Source organism: Cyanistes caeruleus, chromosome 8, assembly GCF_971803275.1.
Source record: "Cyanistes caeruleus chromosome 8, bCyaCae1.hap1.1, whole genome shotgun sequence".
Classification (NCBI taxonomy): Eukaryota; Metazoa; Chordata; class Aves; order Passeriformes; family Paridae; genus Cyanistes; species Cyanistes caeruleus.
The window spans coordinates 17075000-17091388 of NC_141708.1; the positions used below are offsets into that span (position 1 = coordinate 17075000).

General features: G+C 39.6%; 1 protein-coding gene across 6 annotated transcripts in view; it reads left to right on the plus strand.

Moving 5' to 3' along the window:
• The window catches only part of LOC111931166 (uncharacterized), a 77358-nt gene that overhangs the window by 4119 nt on the left and 56850 nt on the right, over window positions 1–16389 (plus strand). For all 6 annotated transcript variants that reach the window (XR_015290186.1, XR_015290183.1, XR_015290188.1 and 3 more), the window contains one exon: window positions 1387–1504. The gene's annotated coding sequence lies outside the window, so the exon portion shown is untranslated. The remainder of the gene's footprint in view (window positions 1–1386; window positions 1505–16389) is intronic.

A 16389-nucleotide genomic window follows, 5' to 3' on the forward strand; every position in this document is an offset into this window, starting at 1 on the left:
CATGTTTCTACATTTCTAGTACTTTCTCAGAGGGGGAACAAGTTTTGTAGTGTATCTGGAAACGAAAGCTCCAGCTGTTTCTCTTTCTTCTATTTATTTTTTTTTTTTTTCTTTTAAAATATAGTTTCTCTCTCACATTTTGGTATCATCTTGACCAAGTGACAGCTGGCTAAAGCATTGTGTTACTGATTCCAGAAATGTCTTCTGGAGATTGGTTGGGACAAGCTGTGCTGACTTTGAGCAATACTCTGAAAGCATTCCGCACTGCCCGCAGGTATCGCATTGATCTGAGTCATGCCATCCTGGCTCATACAAGTGGTTTTGCATCTGGAATAGAAGGTTTTGGGGGTTCCCCCCCAACGTTTTGAGTAGGCCCTAATCCTTTCCGCCAGGTAGAAGCTTGGTTTTGGCTTGCAGCATGTCAAGATGAAGTTTAAACCCCCACTTTAAGAAAAAGGAAGTGCTGATGAAGACTTCAGCAATGTTTCCCGTGAGCCAAAATGAACAACTGAATCTGGAAGGGTGGGGGAAAAGCTTACTCAAAAATACAAGGATATAAAATGTTTGCTGGGGTTTTCTCAACTTGGTAATGCAAAAGGGGAATAACAGTCTTTGAACACAGAGAGAGCAGAATTTTTCTTGTGGCAATGTGGGAGTTTCCTGTTCACGTGAAGTCGTGGGTTAGACCTCAAGCAGCATTAAAAAGGTAGTAGAGAAAAATCTGTGGGAATAACTACTGCAGAAACTGGCTGAAGTTAACTATCTCTGCAGCAAGGAGAATCCCTCTCTATTGAATATTGATATTTTTGTACTTATAGTTCCTTTTCTCTTGCATGTTTTTCCTCCCTAACCTGCATTTTCTCCTGATGCCATGTCACTCTGCAATACTAATTTTACCTCCAAAAGTTTTCTGGTTCTTGGTCAACTTTACTCTCAGACCTCCTTTTGAGGAAATGAAAACTGAGAGGAGTCAGAAATGATGTTAGTTCACAACTCTTCTAATCACACATTGAGGAAAAAAGACAATGTCTGTCAAAGCCTTTCATCTCTCATGATTTTGGGAATCCTATTGTTAGCCACTGTCACTCTTCTTTGAAAAAAAAAAAGGCTCAATCATGAATTTATACTTTTTAAAATTTTTGGATATAACATTTTGGAACTTTTTTCCAGAAAATAGGGATAATTTAAATATTTTCTTGGAGATAGGCACAACTGTAACCAGTTCCAAACTTTACTTTGCCTGCTAGGTGATTAGACTTTGTTTGATTGAAAATGTTAATTAGTGATTTGCAAAGAAGCAAAGAGCAACACAGATGCTTAATCTTCACCAGAGATTTGTACAGAATGTGTTCAGCTGGTACTGTCTTCATCTCTTTTACTTTATAGGATGCAGGCTGGCCAAGGTGGGAAAGAAAGGTGGGAAAGCTTTGAAGAGGCCTGAGCAATGCTAATGATGTGATAGCCCAGGAGTGCAATGAAGAATGTTCCTACTTGTGTACGAAAAGTAAGTGGTGCAAACAAAAGACTGAGGAGAAAGAAACTCACAAGTGTTTCCCCTAGTGATGGACCTGCTTTCTGACTAGACAGTGAAGCTGCAAATTTATCACAAAATGTGCCTAGCATCCACTGTGCCCTCTTTCTGTAAGTGTTACAGAAATAGACAACCAGTCTTCTTGCTGCTTTCCTGGTCAGGTGAGCTGAAGACTGAGTAATTAAAACTGCTCAGTACTGGGATGTATCAGCTTAGTGGCATGCAAATAATCCTCAAGGAATTAGATAAACTACATTTGTCTAATATAAGAATTTAGATTAAATTACATTTATCTAAAGCTCATTCTGAAAATGAAATTTCGGAAAATTCTGAAAACAGAAAGTGAAAACAGACACTGTGATTTAATTGGGGTGCAAAGCTCTGGGACTTTATTTCAAAAGCACTTGTTCAAATGAGTAAAATTCAGTGCTTTCTGGGTTTTGTTTCGATTTTTCTTTTTCCCCACCTCTATAGTTTTAATCTTACTGCAGCCTGTATACCATCATCCATACCACCTCCATATCGCTCCCAATGAGGAGTTCCACAGCCTGGCATTACTCTCACGCCCCTGCTCTCCACTTCTGCTGCTCGCGCCTCGAGCTCGGGAGCCGGCGGTGGCCGCAGGGAGCAGTGTCACAGCCCGAGGAGCTGGCACTGGGGACAGGCTCCGGGCACGGTGCTCTGCTGTCCCCACTGCCCCCGCAGGGGCACATCCTTGGTCCGCTCTCCCAGCGAGCGCGTGGGGAAGGTGCCCAGATGTGCAGAGCTGTCTGGAAACAGCTGCACGCAGCCTAACACTAAGAATGGGAGCTTTCTGTGACGCTAGTGGCCTCACTTGGAAAAACAGTCGTATGGAATCAAGCCAAGAGGGATATTTTAAGTTCCGTTTTTAAGAAGGAATGTTGCATGATCTCTTTCTTGACGTTTGAAATTTTTATATTAATTCAAAGTTCTAAATTTAGTTTGAAAACAAAATTAAAAGCATGTGATTTTGAAAAATGGAAATGAATCGTATGTAATTGTTGCTTTTAAAATTTGATCTTTCCCTCAAGTGGAAATAATCGAAATTTCCAAATAGTTTTTAATAGTCCAAATATACATCTTTTCAACAAAAATTTAGTTTTATTCTGAAGAAAATTGTCTAGCTTCTATGTGATCATTTAGTGCATGACATCATCTCTGAAGGATATGTTCTTGTATTTCAATTTTAAAAAAGTGTTTTCCTTTGTTTCTTTACATGTCTTAACTCTGACTTACCTTTTGGTATTGTATAACAATAGGAATGCACACAAAACATCTATTTTTTGCATATTATTATGCATACTTCATCTAAACCTCATAAGCTCTTCCTAGTTGCACTACTGATGACGTCTATTATTGTTTATTGGGTATTTTAATATTTTAATTTACTTGAATGGATGATTTGATGTCAGGAGGGAATGAAGAATGCAGTGGACTTTGAAGGTGCTGTACAAATTCTGTACACTGAATTTACATAAAGCAGATGCTGACAATAATGGCATTTCTGCTACTGGGCCCTCATTCTACTTGAGACATATTTTGGCTTTGTGGATAATCTGGAAGCAAAGCCTGTAAATGCAGCTTCTGTTTTCTAACAGTGTGAGTAAAACCCTGCATCTCACCACTCCTGGAAGCAGTTGGCAGTTCTGCAGCTTGCAGCTGAATCATCCCTGTGTGTTTACTTTACTGACACTCTGAGGTTTCTTCACCCTAATTGCTGTGGGTTATTTCATACCCCATAATTATTTTGCCACATACAAAGCAATTTAATTTCTGCTTGCTTAAATGGCTTAAATCCTGTTCTGATTTCATGTCTTCTAACTTGACAGGAGTCATAACCATGGGTGCTAGATCCTATAGAAAATATCACATGTAATTCAGAACTGGGCTAATTATTAGTTCTTTATTGAAGAGGTCACTAAAGCTTGTATGAGTGTGGGCTACAAAGCTCTTTTGTTGAACTCTGTTCTTTGCTGAAGGCCAGTGTAATCCCTAATTGTGTATCCCACAAACAAGAATGAGACTGAGCAAAGAATCCTTCAGGAACATGCTGGGCAGGGCTCGATTAAAGAGATGTAGGACTTCAGCCTGTTGGAAAGGGGCTGAAGTGGAGGGTGGCCTGTATTTCAAAGGACTTAAAAGTCATGTGGAGTTGAGCAGCCAGGGACACTGCTTTCTGCAAAAAACACAGCCAGAAACAGAGCTGAGACTCCTAATGGTGCTCTGCAAGTTTAAAAGATGTTTTGAATGTTACACTGAAGGAAGACAGTGTGTTCTGGCATCATTGTCTTTTATTTTATTTACAAACAAAAATACCCTAGCCTAAAAATAAAAGAAAGGGAGGGGGGAAAAAAACCCAACAAGCTTCTGTGAAGGCAAATTGAGTAGCTTTAGATATTACTGTTTTCTTTAAAGAGGAAAGAGACAAATTCCTTTTTTAGTTGAGAAACCAACTGAACCATGGTGAAGTGGAGCTGAAAGAAATAAGGAACAGGGAGAAGAAATGAGCACAGTGCAGAGGAAAAGAGGCTGGAATAGCAGGGCTGTCAGATGTGATTTATGAGGGAGGAAGATGGTTTAAGGTGAGCTGCTGGATCCCCAGAGGGGCTGGTGAGGAGGCTTGTAACATTTCATTAGAATCGCTTATTGCTAAATTTCTGGAGACAAACTTGTCTTTATGACATGGATGCCCACAAGGAGGAAAATGAAAGTATATTGCAACAGTGAGTAATTTTTGAGTGCTTATAGAAGCATTTTCTCACTTAAGGGTTAGAGATGCATTCCCTACCAATTCAGCTTAATTAGAAACATTCCTCTTATATATGAAAAATTTAAAGGAGGATAAGTTGTTAAATAAAATACATCAGCACCATCATCTTATTTGTCCTCTCTGTTAAAAACTCTAAGTTCCTTGCCACTGTAAAACTCTGACTTATTGCTTCCTGGAGAAAATTTTGATAATTTTCTATATACATTTTATAAGAAATATGGCTTTTTTATGGCTCCACTGTAATGTATTGTACCGTAAATCATTGTTGGACAGCAGTAGATCTCTGATTGGACCTGACACAAGGCCCAGATGTGCCAGTATCTTCCCAAAAGAAGCAATAGAAGACTGTAAGTTTTCCACTGTACTCTGCTTTTGAGATGAACTTAGAAATAATGACAAGGAAAAACAACATATTACTGATAATAAGTATGAGATGACTCATTTCCCAAACATTGATAGACACTGGCTAATAACAAGCCTACCAGCAGGACCAGGAAATTAACTGACTTCGTTGGGTCAACTGGCTTACAACATTCCTGCTGATATTCAAACAGTGATATAAAATATAAATAGCCAGAGGTTTCTATGGAAAGAGAAAAAATTCTACTGTTCTCGCTCTCTCCTTAGATTCTTTCCATCCTCACCCAAAGTCCAGCTCTCAACCTACTGTCTTTATGTGTTGACTTTAAATACTTCATTTTTTAACAATTAGAACAGCACTTCAGTGTGTGTTACAGATACACAGATACATATATGTGAAAGTGGATTGGGATGTTCTCTTTATGGGCTTTTGAAAATCTAGGTCAGAGTGTATTCAAATTCTGACTGATGTAATCACTTCTGGTGGCAGAAAGTCTAATAAAGCAAAGCTATTTGTACTTGAATGTCAACTCAAATGCTTCCCATACTGAGGGTTTTGATCTCCTTTCTTCATGAACAGCACAGATAATGATGAAGTCTGTGACACAATGTCTTCATTGTACAAATGGCTCTTGGCACTTTTTATTTTCATTCTTGCACACAGATGAAAAGTCTGCTCAGCTTTCCAGCAGAGAGAGAACTGCATCTTGCCAAAGATGCAGAGAAAGCAGAAGGGTGGAGGCCAAAATGTGTGTGTATGGTGGAGGTCCCTTTGATTATGGCACTGTGAACATCCATGAGGAGTGTTCAGCCTGGTTAATGACACCTTCTGTTTCAGTTGCTACAAACATTTGACTTCAGCTATGGCCCTGAAACCCATCAGCTCTCTGAGGCTGGCACAGAGATGGGAGTTCCCTGAGGTCTATGAGTGCTGTTTGAAGCTAGCTCTGCTGTGAGCAGAGGCCTGGACTAGGCGATCTCTACAATTTCCTGCCAGCATGCAGAATTACATGGTTTCCTCTGTTTCCATAGGGGCCTGAGGCAGCCAAGGTAATGATGCTTGTGGCAGGGACTGTCACTCCCTGAGGGAGATAGGTGGCTTCTGAATTGTCTCCAGTTCTCTGCTACCCTGTATTTTTCACCCTTACCTGTGCTCAGCCTTTGCAATTGGAAGAGGAACAATGAACCCCAGCAGGGCCCTCTCCCAAGTACAGAGACTTTTTCATTACTTTCTGCTAGCAGGGAGATGAAATTTTTAACCTTGACTTAGCTCTTCATGAACTTAGAAAACTGGCAGGGGGTCCTCCCCAACAGGAGCCCTGCCCCCCTTCTCCCCATTCCCATCACAGTGTGGTGTGGTGTCATCACTCTTCCTTCTCTTTGGAGACGTTCTTGAAATGGGCTCTGCCGGTTCCCTTCCCTCAGTGTCTGCTGTGAGGTCTCTGACCCTTTGAACTTGCTGCAGTCTGTCAGCAGAGTGTGGGTAGGACAGCGAGCACAGTCGTCTCAACAGGAAAGTTGTTGTTCATGGCTTCCTGGGAAGCCATGAATCACTTTCTGGGGCTGCTGTCATGGTTCCCTTCCTCACCACAAGCACCAGGGATCCAGACACCCACTCAGCCAGGAAGGGACCTTCTTAGAAGCTGGGGTGCATCAGTACAGAGTTCTGCTCCAAGTCCCCAGCTGCCCAGGGAGCTTGGTCACAGCTTTGGCTGCGCCTGTGAGATGGGTGGGAGTGGAGCTGAGTGTTGGGAATGCTAGGAACATCCTCTTCAGGGGCACTGAGCTGGAAGGAGAGCAGCTGTGAAATCTGTGCTGTGCTGGGGAGAGATTCAGTATTCACAGCCTGAATCAAGCAGCCTGTCTACTGGACATGCTGTTAGTGATTGTTTATTGTCAGAGTGTCCAGGAACTGTGCTGATGGATGAAGACCTCTGTTGTGGCTGGTGCTGTGTAAACATGTGGTGCCTACAAACATCCTCAACCCTATCCTATACAGTCTATGCACTGGCTGTAAAGCATGGGGCAACAGGAATGTCCAAGCAGTTGGAAGAAGGTAGGGAGGCATATTTTTAACTGTGTACCTTGGAAAAAGGGTTGTGTGTCCTTGGAAAAAGACAACAGAATGTTTTTTGCTCCTGTTTAATGGATACTCCTTGTAAGCATGAGTTTTTACAAGAGGTGCCTTCCTGAGAAGAACAGTGGTGATGAACAGACTGAATGGTGCTGGGAAACAGATAGGCAGAAGTCAGGAAGGCCTTGAAAGGTAGGATTAGGAACCTCAGTTTTGTGTGGGGCCCAACAAGGAAAAGATGTGGTGGAGAAAAGATGAGAGAGTTGATCTTTTCAGCTGCTTTCTAGGTGAACTGGGGCAAGACAAGACTGTACCTGACAGCTCCTGTTAAAAGGATGTTGCAATACTCAACATAATGAGAATGTGGATAGGATATTTGGCTGGCTCTTTGGGGCAGGAAATGTCATAGAAAAAAAGTGCTGTGATTTATCTGTGGGCTGAATGTGAGAACTCAAAGAGAAGCCAGTCTCCAAGTCTCTTCCCTTGGTTTTGGGTAGACAAAAGGCTCAGCTTCAAGGAGGAGACAGGAGGATAAAAGGAATGAAAAGCTGTGTTGAAGATGCAAATAAAGTCATATTCTTTTTGCTTGCTTGGGAACACTTTTCAAGAGACATCTGAACTTCACTATTCCTTTTGTGATAGCTCTTTCACTGTTTGTGAACCTAAATCAGCTATTTGGTGAGCTACTTACTGAAGGTTTCTGCTTCTTGTTGTCAGAAGCAGACATCCAATAATTAATGTTGTACTTCTAGTTAGCTTTACTGAAGCTGCCAGTTTGTAGTGTGGAAGCAAAAAATTCCTGTTACATCTAATGATATATGACTGTTGATCTGTAATGTTTGCATGGGATTAGTTGGAAAGTGGTTGCTAACTCTGGAAAGCACAGGGGGAAAAAGACAGGTTTGACTCAGATGAGAAGTTAATCTGAGTACTGGATAAAAGTAAGTGGTTGGATTGGAGCTCTTATATTACAGGAATTCTTATAACTCTTTGTTAAATACTCATGGCCATGGTCTGCACTGCAATTCATTGGCACACTAGCATGGCACATTCCGAGGTGGTTTTATTGGGAGCTTGCCTTTTAAGTAATTTCCCTCTTCCATTGTATGTTACTCCCTTTTCAATTTTATGTACATTAGATTTCAGATTGCCAAAAAACCTCTGTTATCTAAGTTGTTGTAAAATTATGAGAACAAATAACAACACTTAGAGATAGAGGATAGAAATTGGTTATCAGGGTGTGCCTTGTACATAGAGGAAAAGGAAAGAGGGATGAAAGGAATGGATACCAAAAGTCAGATATGTTAAAAATAGACCATGGTTAAAGTACTGTTTCATAGGAATATAGAAAGTGTCACGAACTTGTTATGTAGGTGGATTGAACAGGCCAATTTTGTAACAAGTGTTTCATGTTTTTCTACTGAGGATAAAGTCAAAAGCAGAGGGAAGAGCTAAACAGATCACAGAGTATGAGAAGAGAGTTTAGAAAAAACAGTGGAAATCAGAAGAAGAAGAGAATGAGTTCTGGACTACACTGGAGCGTATACTTTCCAGTAATGAACAAAACCAAGATTGAAAGTACTTCTGTGAACCCCCAAAATTCTGAAAAAGGATGTGTAGTGTTTATTTGAGTTCTGAGTTTCCAGTTGCAAGTCTAAAGTAGGGTTTTTAGTGTTTAATTTTGTCACATTTGTTTCTCTATGTTTGATCTGAACAAATATAATGAGTGAAAGTGATTAGAGTGTTAAGATGTATCACAGGCTATTCATAGTTTATCAGATACCAGTCAAGACTAAGATGAATCAGTGCTGAATGTTGCAATGACTCTCTCACTGGCTTCTTAGCAGGGCTCAGTTTCCCTTTAGCAAGGGTTTTTCTCCATCAGACCACTGCTGAGAGGATGATAGCTTCTCACAGACAGACCTATTCTTACAGAAAACTCTTGTCTTCTGCAGGAAACTCTCTTGCAAGGAAAATCTCTTGAGTTAAGCAGAGTGTCTGGATCTCCTGTATTGGAATAACCAGCATCATCTTCACCACATGCAACACAAGGGAAAACATCAACCCTTGATTTTTATTTAGAGACAATTACTGTGATTTATAAAACATTTTTTTTTTTTTTTTCAATTCAAGAACCTATGTGTTATTTTTTTAAGAAGATTTGTTTTGGTCAAAGCATAGAAGTAGGTCTTGTAGCCCTGGAATATTTTCACTTTCTTATTGGATTTGTAAGTGTGATTGTTTGCCAGATGCATTAGAGATTTCTAGAGTTTTGACAGATGGAAATGTAACCAGAGGCCTGTACAGCTGGGATGTTTACACTAGTTTGTAAATTTTCCCATATGAGAAAATCCCTTGTAAGCCTACGAGAAAGTCTGGCAATTGAAGTATGTGGTGTTGTCATAGACATATCAACTCGTGAGGTAGCAGCACATGTGAGTTGTAGTGGTGTGAAGCCAAAAACATCTGCTCAGCCACAGGTGAGCTGAAACTTTTATTTTCCCTCATCTGGTACACAGATGCCAGGCAGGCAACTAATCCCTCATGTTCCTGCCAGAGGAGATGGCTCCCATGTCTGGATGACGTGTGGGTGAGTCCAGTCACAATACAAGGAAGGATGATGACATGAGGCAGTAAGATAAGGCAGCAATTTGCTCCTTTCCTGTGCTGGAGACCAGAGCTCATCAGAGCAATGACGTGAGCACACTTCAGCCCCATGGGTGATTCTCTTGCCTGCCATTTCTAAGTGGCTGCTAAGGAAGAAGGGATAGATCCCCTCCCAGTGCCTGGGGGATCGGGCTTCCTTTAACTTCTGAGCCTAAACCTAATTTCACAGTTGAAAATTTTGTACTGATCAGAATTAGACCCAGAGTGTATATTTTTTGTTTAATGATGATGAAATCCCGTTAAGTGCAAAGCACATAATACACAATTGGGTTTTGATCCAATCAGATATTTGCATTCATTTCTCACACAGAATGATACACAGAAACATAAGAAGCAACTCACAGTAGCAAAGGTTAGCATTAAAGTAAAAAACCCCAAAGTATATCTTTAGACATGTTTAACACTGATAAACCCAAAGTAAAAAAACCAAAACACAAAAGTATATCTTTAGACAGGTTTAACACTGATACCTGAACACTTCATGCAAACCAGATTGTAGGTAAAGCCATTTGTTACAGAGATTTGTAAACATACCAATACTCTAAACTTTATCAGCTCAGCAGCTACAAGGAACAATGGAAATTTGCATTACCTCTTTTTATTATAAGCTAAATGGGAGAAATTACTGAGCCAATCAATCAGAGTAATTTTTTTAGTCTGACTTCAGAGTGAGCTTGACTATAGGGACAGTACTCTGTCTGGTTGATTTCCTCTGATGGCAGTGCAGCCTCTTTACTGGGAAAAGAGAAAATACCTTCTATAGGAAAATATGAGCATAAACCCATGAAACCTGATGTGGGAACTTCGGCAGGTATAGCTCATAAAACTACATCTAAATAGTTTCTTCTTTCTTGGTTTTACCCTGACTATTTGGATATTTGCTGACTGTGCTGCTTTTATTTTGTATTTCCTGCTAGGGCTTTCAGTGCACGAGCTGTAGGAGCTCTTTTTTGAGAAAAAAAATTCCCAATAGTTCATTTTATTTGTGTCAAAAATTCCACTGGCCTGCACTTGAAGATAGATAGAGTATGCAGTACAAAACAAGAATGGCTATTTCAAGAGCAGAATTTCACAATCTGGTGCTTCTCTCTGTTAAGCACAACTCTACATGGTTTGTGTTTGCCTTTGGGCATACAAGTGCCGTGGGAAATGAGCTGCCTTGGACACAGAAGTGTTGCTTGCTTCCTTGTACCCCATTGTGGAAGGTAAGTCTTGTAATTAAGCTTAATTTTCTCTTTATTTTAGTGTTATCTTTTAGAGTTACTGGGTTCTGGGTTTATGGTTTAATAGGTTACTCTAGTGTTAATAGATTCTGTGAGGGGAGCTTGGAATTGCTTGTGCTGCGAGGACAGTGTTGGGTGTGAGATCTATGACCTCTTTCAGTGTGTGGGATTTAATGCTCCAGTCTCAGGCAAGGAGCCAATCAGGTCTTAGCTCCTATGTACACAATTAATGTAGACAGCTCTTGGAGAGCTCCTGGTAGCTCAGGGAACCTGAGACTCAAGATCAATGCAGTTCTTCAGAACATGAGCTTGAACATACCTGCAAAGGGCCTGAGCTTTAATTCTGATTTACATAGACTTTAATCCTGATTTACATATATTTCCATTCTGATACGTAGGCTGCTGTATTTTCCTTTTGCCCTGCATTGTGTAATATTGCTACACACTTGTCTAAAAATAGTCTCCACTTAAGAAAGATGGGTATATCTTGGAATCGTGACCAGCACTTGGTATATCTCAATGCCTTTCTGCTCCTAGGCCACTGGCCTCTGGGCAACCTGTGCCATTGTTTCATCACCCTCACTGTGAAAAGCTTTGTCCTTATATCTAGCCTGAAACTACTCTCTTTTAGTTTAAAACCATTACCCCTTGTCCTGTCACTACATGCCCCTGTGAGAAGTCCCTCTCCAGCTCTTTTGAAGCCCTTTTAGGTACTGGAAGGTGTGCTAAGGTCCTCCCAGAACCTTCTCTTCTCCAGGGTGAACAGCCTGAACTTTCTCAGCCTTTCTTCATAGCAGAGGTGCTCCAACCTTCTGAGCACCTTTGTGACTCTCCTCTGGATTTGCTCCAGAAGGTCCCCATCATTCTTATGCTGGGAGCCCAGGGCTGGACACAGTGCTCCAAGTGGGGCTTGTGAGAACAGCGTAGAGGGGCAGAATCCCCTCTCTCAACCTGCTGGTCCTACTGCTTTGTATGCAGCCCAGGACACGGTTGGACCTCTGGGCTGTGAGTGCACCTTGCCAGCCCATGTCCAGCTTCTCGTCCACCAATTAATTACCACTGTGTGATTGAGTCTGAGAAGAGCACCTTGGGAAATGGAAGTGAGGCTTGAGGGGTGGAATTCTTGAAAAATTCCTGCAGGAAATGTTGCTTATGGATCTCATTGCTGCAACCCTAGTCTGTATCCTGGGGTTTAAATTCTTTTGTCTTGTAAGAGGATACTGCAGGCTAAGTGTTGTGCACCAAAGAAAATGGGACTGGTGTAATTGTACCAGTTCCCAGTCTCAAAGGGGTCTTACCAATTCCAGAGACTTTCCTTGTTTTTCGGTCTTTGTTACATACAGCATGAAAAAATGTAATCAAAACTGCTTTTTGCCCTTTGTATTTTTTTTCCTATTTTGACCTGATGGCTTTTGGAAACACATATATTTAAAAAAATAAATGCATATTTTACTTTTGAGAATGCAGATAGTTCAGGTTAATAATATTTTTTTTTCTTTCCAAATTAAACATTAATTTCCAAAATATAAGTGGAATACAAGGCAACATTCATTTGCTAGTTGCTGCAGTGTTTAGCTACTATAGCACTGTAATTCATTATAGTCAACTATTCTAGTTTTATTTCATCTGTACCTTTTCACCTTTATGATGTTGTTTTCCTTAGTACCATGTTAGTATCGAAGATGTACCATAACACTCCTCACATTCATTTCCTGTCTTGAAATTATTGTTCCAGGAAATTTTCTCCTGTTGTGTTATGTAAGATCTTAATTATCACCCTTATCTTAGAGTTTTCTTAGGTTTTGGAAAAAAATAAAAATAATGCAGAAATAACCTTGTCAGGCTAAAGATATAAAAATTTCCAGATGAGATTAGTAATAATGCAGTTGTCGAAACCACAGTGTCTCGCAAGTAAAGTCACAGCTAAAAAATGTAAACCAAACAAGCCCTGTTCCCTACAGGCTGTTTTCATTTAAGAGAAAATGCTGCTCACTCTTATATCAGATTTCGTATGTGTATAAAAGAGAGGATAGTGCAGTTGGAAACTGAGTTGATTCTCCTGAATGCTCCTTATTTTGGAGAACATCACCCATCCCAATACCAAAATTACTCCTGTTCCATACAGATTTATTGTTCCTCCAGCTTTGTTATCAATAATTGCTTACTTGAAGAATTGTGCAACGGCTTTTACCATACTCAGAATAGCTCCTAGAGAAATGTGGTCCGTCCTCAGTCTTCCTTTTGCATCATATCCAACTTCTTGACAACGGAATTCTGAGAAACCTAAATAGAAAAAACACCCAGTTTGTCTCAATGCAGAGATTAACTATTACTTAGTTCAAGCTCAATGAATAGAGCAATATCTTGTGAATGAGTTCTTCAGCTGACTTAGTTCTTTTCCAGCTCACAAATCTTCTGGTTTACATTTTATTTGTTATTATTATTACTGCCAGTATTATTGCAATGCCAGAAAAACGTTACAAAGAAATGTTCTGTTCTGTCCATAGCACAGAGTAAAAGGTTTCTGCTTCTGTAAAACAGCACAAGTGTCTGGAAAACCCATGTGCAGAGACAACAGGACAACAGTGATCACAAAGAGGGATGAGGGTCATTGTATCTAAATTGTTTTCAATATTCAGTAAGTATCACAGTGGGGAAAAGTTTTTAAGCAGGTACTTGGAGAAGAGTAGTGATTTTCATGTTGCAGGTATTAGTGGAAAGATCCTTCACATTTCAAATGCAAAGTGAATATAAACACAAGGGCAGAAGTTTAAAATGTAAAACGTAATGATTAAGCAACAAGCATGTCTGGCAGTGGAAGCTGTAATCTGACCTTGATTTTGGATGAGAAATGGTGAATATAAATGGCTTTTGTTATGAAAAATTTGAAAGGGTAAAATCAGTAGTATCTACTTGATGTGCTACAGCAGAGGAAAGATGCAAAGAGGACCAAGATGTTATAACACAGGAAAAAAACTAATTTTGAAATAGCACTTGGATTTTGTATGAAAAGGTCAGGAACATCCTTTTCAGGAGAAACAATAATTTATATATATAGAATCATTTATAGTGATGAAATGACTACCTGAAGAGCAAGTCTTAGATACATAAGAGAATAACACCTCTTGGTGGTGGTGTACAAAAAGAATTTACAAGACTTAGGCATAACCTCAATCTGAGGACTCGAGGACAAGCCAGTGTCAGAAACAGTGAAATGAGTGCTGTAGTCACTGCACCTTATTCATTGTGTCTGAAAAAGTATCAAAGACATTCAGAAGGGAATTGTGAGTTCTTTTTAGATTTTTCTGGATTTGAGGAGTAATCTTAACATCCCAAAGAAGATCCTTGACCTGTGAAGGACAGTTTTGTTAGGACAAAACTACCCGGTGTTCAGGGGCGGATCTGTAAACCGTCAGATGAGACATGGGAGCTGAGTTTGTAAATCTTTTCATTCACTGGACCTAAGGTATAAATGGAGAAGTGGAAAGGATTGTATATTCATGATCTTGGAAAATAGCTGACACTCAAAAAGGATAAGCATCAAATACTGGTTTAGAGGAGAATTAAAATCCAAACCTGCTTTCACTATAGGGTTCAGGAAGGATGGAGGTGATGGATTGTGGCATGAACAACTAATTTTAGCAAGGAAGAAAGGAAGGAAGCCAAGCAGACTACACAGCAATTTAACCATTATAAAAATAAATAACAGCATTTGTAGGAAGTGTATAATGTTTTGCTAAACCACCCAAAATTGCTGGAGAGTAACACAACTTTAGTCTGGTTTTATTCAGCAATATCAGATTGCCTAATAGAATATAATACTTGAAATAATGTTTAGGATTTTTAATTCTTATAGCATGTTCTAAACCAAAATATGTAATGCAAAGTTGGTAATAAATAAAGGGCTTGTCCTTCAAGCATAAAAATAAACCTGGCTTCAAAGTAACAGTTTAATATCAAAATAATATAAAAACCTGGAACCCACTATTTCACTTAGTTTTTAGTAGATTTGGGACTCTTAACAGCTCCTTTTGACCTCCAAAAAGGATTTTTGTTGATTGTCTTCTTTGCTTGACACTACTCTTGCTTTTGGTAAAATTGGTTATTGATTTCAGCTGTTGCAAAAGCTTTATTTAGGGGCTTTATTTTTAGGTCTGGAACTATAGATAGCTCAAAGTGTTAGTACTACAAAACTTAAGAAGCAAAGTCATCTTTGCAACATTTCTAGATGACACATGGTATGGATTTAGTAGTTAATTTTATTTCAAAATTAATTTTATTTAGAATTTTACTGTATAATTTATAATGTTTAATGAATTTATGTAGTATAAAATTATTTGAGTTAATTATTTTAATATAAAATCATTATATTTTATTAATATTATATGTACTTTATAATAGTAATATTTAAATTTATTTTAATTAAATCAGTTACTGAAGTTTTACCTACTAGCTTCTAGACTTGGTGAGAGTATAAAATATGAAGTGCATGTTTTACAGTTTAGCTCCAAAAAATCATAAGAGATTTAAAACAATTGTGCTGACCCGTGTATGACAGGTAAAGGAACAAAGAATAGCAAAAATTATGTTGAAAAAAATATGCTTAGAAATTATGGGTGTTTTGGGTTTTGTTCATTCATGACTGGACAGGAAGTCTCCTAGCATGCATGTGCCTTCATTCAATCATTTTCTTTCAAGTGCAGCACAAAAGCTTGGCTCAGGAAATATAATGGGGAAAATGTAATCAGCAAAGTGGACCTTAATGAGGAAGTGAAATGATCATTGTTGTCATACAGCTTCTGAAGAGCATTTCTTTCTCCTTTTTTTCCATGAACAAGGGAGCATTCTGACATCATTTGACTAAAGTTATCACTGACACTGCAGTGGGAGGCCATGAGGTAACCCTTTTCCTGCCCTGCTTCTTATCCCTCGGAATGCACTCTCGAAAGCTGCATCTGCTGCTGGTCCTTATGTGACCTCGAAGGCTCTGCCCAGTTCCTGCAGGTACAACTTGCCCCCTCAAGCCTGTCTTGCTCACAGGAGGCAGAAAGCTTTGAGCTTGTACCACAGTGGGAAAAATGGCTCACTAACTTCAGTGGCCAGCTGGGATACCCGTGTTAGAGCCAGGGGTGGTGTGCTGTCTAGGATTAGTGTTTGAGGTTGGAGATGGAGAGGAAGGTTTACTCACAGAAACAGAGCTGACTGACTGCTTCAGAAAATATTTTTTTCTAGGTCTGGTAGTGACTAAAGTGCTTAATCTCTGGTCATGGAGATAGGTAAAAGACCATTTTGGTTAGAGGTGGTTGAAGAAATGATCCAGAGAGGATGTTTTTCTGCTGGATTTTGTCAGGTAGAGTGGAATCCTATGCACCTGGGAATAAATATGCTTGTTTCTTGGAGATGTTGGAATATCTGCTATGTTTGTATAAAGCTCTGCTCAGGAACAGCACATGAGAAAGTAGGGCTGGGACAGCAAAGCTTGTTATTGATTGCTATTGTAATGCCTATGAAGAGAAAAAGAAATTCTGTGATCTCTGAATGCAAGTGTCTTTCATTGCTTTCTTAAATTTTTATTCCAGTCCATAAACTCAAAGTAGCTTTAGCATCATGTGGTACATCGGTCAACTGCGGAATAAAGTGCAGAAAGGGCCTTGCTCTCCATCATGATATGTTTATGGTAATGCAGCAAGAGAGCTTCTGTGGCCAGTAAAGATTGTGCTGAGTTCAGGGTCTGCTGAGGAAG